This window comes from Otolemur garnettii, unplaced genomic scaffold (assembly GCF_000181295.1).
Source record: "Otolemur garnettii isolate 467f Iridium unplaced genomic scaffold, OtoGar3 scaffold00244, whole genome shotgun sequence".
Classification (NCBI taxonomy): Eukaryota; Metazoa; Chordata; class Mammalia; order Primates; family Galagidae; genus Otolemur; species Otolemur garnettii.
In genome coordinates, this window is record NW_003852639.1 from 1,225,447 (window position 1) to 1,229,923 (window position 4,477).

Genomic DNA, 4,477 nt, shown 5'->3' on the forward strand with positions numbered 1-4,477 from the left:
GGCAGAAGAATCACTTCAGCCCAGGAGTTGAAGGTTGCTATGAGTAGTGATGCCACAGCACTCTATCCAGGGCGACAGCTTGAGGCTCTGTCTCAGGAAAAAAAAAAAAAAGAAATTGAAATTTAGGATTTATGACCTTGATAACAAAACTATCAAGCTGAGTGACGATGACTTCTTGGGAGAATGTGAATGTACCTTTGGACAAATTGTTTCCAGTAAGAAGATAGCTCGACTACTGATGCTTAAAAATGGCAAACCTGCAGGGAGAGGGAGCATTACAATTTCAGCTGAAGAAATCAAGGATAATAGAGTGGTTTTTGTTTGAATTGGAAGCCAGAAAACTGGATAATAAAGATCTATTTGTAAAGTCAGACTCATACCTGGAGTCCCACAAGCAGACATCTAATGGAAACTGGCTAATGGTCCATCGAACAGAGGTTGTTAAAAACAACTTGAATCCTGTTTGGAGACCTTTTAAAATTTCTCTGAATTCTCTGTGCTATGGAGATATGGACAAAACAATTAAGGTAGAATGTTATAATTATGACAATGATGGGTCACATGATCTCATTGGAACATTTCAGACCACCATGACAAACTGAAGGACACCTCCAGAAACTCACCTAGTGAATTTGAATGCATAAATGAAGAAAAGCTACAAGAATTCAGGTGTTATCACTGTTAAACAGTGTGAGATTACAGCAGAATGCACATTTCTTGACTATATCATGGGAGGATGTCAACTGAACTTTACTGTATGAGTGGACTTCACTAGCTCCAATGGTCACCCAAAGTCTCCAGACTCTCTTCATTTCATCAGCTTCAATGGTGTTAATGAGTATTTGACTGCTTTCTGGTAGGTGGGACTGGGTTATTCAAGATTATGATTTTGATGTTTCCAGCTTTTGGTTTGGAGCTCAGATACCTCCTCAGTAGCAGGTATCCCATGATATATTGACTTATAAAACACACTCACACACATTCATTCCAGTGAATTTTAACCCATCCAATCCTTATCGTAATGGAATCCAAGGCATTGTAGATAACCTATCAGGCTTGTCTTCCTCAGATAAGACTCTATGGATTAAGTAATTTTTCTCCAATCATAAACCATGTGGCCAGATTGCTGCTGTAGCCACACAGCAGAATGCTTATCAATATTTTGTACTTTTTTTTTTTTTTGAGACAGAGCCTCAAGCTGTCCCCCTGGGTAGAGTGCTGTGGCATTGCAGCTCACAGCAACCTCCAACGCCCGGGCTCAAGTGAGTCTCCTGCCTCCGCCTCCCAAGTAGCTGGGACCACAGGCGCCCGCCACAACGCCCGGCTATTTTTTGGTTGCAGCCATCACTGTTGCTTGGTGGGCCCGGGCTAGATTCGAACCCGCCACTTTAGGCGTATGTGGCTGGCGCCTTAGCCACTTGAGCCACAGGCACCAAACCTGTACTTTTTTTTGAGACAGAGTCTTACTATGTTGCCCTTGGTAGAGTGCTGTGGCATCACAGCTCACAGCAACCTCAGGTGCTTGGACTCAAAGGATTCTCTTGCCTCATCCTTTTAAATAGCTAGGACTACAGGCACCTGCCACAATGCCTGGCTATTTTTTGTTGCAGTTGTCATTGTTGGTTAGCTGGCCCAGGCCAGGTTTGGGGCCAGGTTCGAACCTGCCAACTTTGGTGTATTTGGCTGGTGCTGTAACCACTGTGCTGCAAATGCCAAGCCAATATTTTGTACTCTTGATCATTACTGATTGTGCGATCACTGACCTTGATGAAACCAGGCAGGCCATATTTAATGCTGCCAAGCTGCCCATGTCCATCATCATCATTGGAGTTGGAGGTGCTGTCTTTAGTGCCATGGAGTTTCTGGATGGTGACTAAAAATAGCCAGATGTTATAGCAGGTGCCTGTAGTCCCAGCTATTCAGAAGGCTAAGGCAAGGGCATTTCTTGAGCCCAAGAGTTTGAGGTTGCTATGAGCTATGATGCTAGACCACTCTACCCAGAGTGATAGAGTGAAGTCTTCACTCACCATCAGGCAAGGTGGCCAACAGAGATGTCCAGTTCGTCCCTTTGAGACAGTTTCAGAATGCCGAAAGAAGCACTCGCCCAGTGTGTCTTGTCGGAAATTCCCCAGCAGGTGGTGAGCTACTTCAACGCATACAAACTCCTTCCTCCCAAGGACCCAGCTACCAAATAAGAGGAAATCAGAGGAGCTATAACCACTTCAGCAGAGTTCTGCTGTGCTGTGTGTAGCGATGCCATCTTTCACCCGGAATCTTGTGTCTGTCATTTTTTTTTTTTTTTTAGAGAAAGAGTCTCATTTTGTTGCCCTCAGTAGAGTGTTGTGGCATCACAGCTAACAGCACCTCTAGGTCCTGGGCTTAGGCAATTCTCTTGCCTCAGCCTTCCCAACGCTGGGCTGTTTTTTTTGCAGTTTGGCCAGGATTGGGTTTGGGAACCTGCCACCCTCAGTATGTGGGGCCGGTGCCATACTCATTGAGCCACAGGCGCTGCCCAGGATAAAGTTATTTCTTGATGAAAAAAAAAAAGAAAAAGAAGTCTGCTCCTTTCCTACTGGTCCTGGCAGTGAGAGGGCGAAGGGGAGAGCCAGGAGTCCTGGGAAGCTGACCCTGCTGCAGACAGACAAATGGGCCAGTGGGCAGGGAGGGGATGACCCACCATTATGCTTGTCCCACCCCTTCCCATTGCCAGGACCTATCTGAAAGAGGCCATCAATCAATGGGGGCTGTTCTGCTCTGTCTGGCCCCTTACCTCAGTTTTTTCCCCTGAAGTCCCCCAAAGTCAAGTCTGTCTCCTTGCCCCTTGCTCAGGCTGGGAAGGAGTCAAAGCTAAGGGGGTGGCGGTGGGTAGAGGGTGGTTCTCATCAGGAGGCTACCATGTCTAGGCTGTGCTTACTGTCCTCACAAGTTGCACTGCAGGCTCAGAGCTGGCCTTCATGCACAGCCTGGGAACGTGGTGGCCCTCCGGGAGTTCAAGGCCCCATTGGTGCCCATGTGGTGGCCCCACTGGTGCTGCCCTGCCAGGTAGATGTGAGCTGCCTGTGTCCATTTCCCAGCAGTGGGATCCTGGCCAACAACAGCAGCACCACCTTGATGCCAAATGGTTCCCTGCACCTGGCCTCCCAGCCTACATGCCAGAGCCCCCCTTCCCATGCCCAGGAGCACCACGCCATGGCCCAGACTGCTGTGGGTGGCTGGGGAGCCAGTGGACCCAAGTACAGCTGGCAAGTAAGTGACTGAAGCTCCTAGGGGTGGGGGATGAGTGCACATGGGGGACCCCCAGCAGGAGGTGCCTATGGGGCTGAGCTGCTGCCACACACAGGCTGGAACTTAAAAAGTTTGGGGGTTTTCTTTTTTTTTTTTTGAGATAGTCTCACTTTGTTGGCCTTGGTAGAGTATATGGAGTCACAGCTCACAGCAACCTCAAACTCTTGTGCTTGATTTTCTTGCCTCAACCTCCCAATTAGCTGAGATTACAGGCGCCCATCTCAACATCCAGCTATTTTTTAGAAATGAGGTCTTGCTCTGGCTCAGGCTGGTCTCGAACCTGTGAGCTCAGGCAATCTGCCCACCGCAGCCTCCTGACTGCTGGGATTACAGGCTGAGCCCCTGTGCCCAGCCCCCTTAAAGAGTATTTAATGGCCTGATGAGGTGGCTTGTTTGTTCTGGACACCTATTAAGGTGATTGGATTGGTTGAGCTTGAGGGTTCAAGACCAGCCTGAGCAAAAATGAGACCCTGTCTCTATTAAAAATAGAAAAATTAGCTTGCATATTGGTGCACACCTGTAGTCCCAGCTACTGGGGAGGCTGAGGCAAGAGGATCACTTGAGCCCAAGAATTTGAGGTTGCTGTGAGTTATGATGTCACAGCACTCTACCTAGGGCCACAGAATGAGACTCTGCCTCAAGACAAAACAACAACAAATTTTTAATTGAGGAAGTGTTTATCACCCACAGAAGTCACAGATGCCAGGCTGCATGGTTGCATAGTGAAAAGGTCAGCAAGAAGTGGCAGATGAGGGTGTGGTGGCTCACACCTGGAATCCCAGCACTCTGGGAGTCCAAGGCAGGTGGATTGCCTGAGCTCACAAGTTTGAGACCAGCCTGAGCAAGAGTGAGACCTTATTTCTAAAAAATAGTCAGGAGTTGTGGCAGGTGCCTGTAGTCCCAGCTACTTGGGAGGCTGGTCTAGAGAATGGCTTCAGCCCAAGAGTTTGAGGTTGCTATGAACTGTGATGCCACAGCCCTCTACCATTGGAGACAAAATGAGACTCCCCCCAACCCCCCCCAAAAAGAAGTGGCAGATGACAGCATAGAGGTGGGGCCCAGCCCTGGGATGTGGTTACTGAAGCCACAGCCCAGGACCAGCTCTGTGGGTGCTCAGGTGGTCCCCTATGCTCTAAGTCTGTCCCATTTCCACCAGCATCCAGAGTCTGTAGTGGTGGAGCAGTGTGGAGTT

General features: G+C 48.6%; 1 pseudogene; it reads left to right on the forward strand.

The window, feature by feature from the left end:
- Window positions 1-2,195, forward strand: part of LOC100965055 — a 3,723-nt pseudogene extending 1,528 nt beyond the window's left edge.
- Window positions 2,196-4,477: the final 2,282 nt, after the last annotated feature.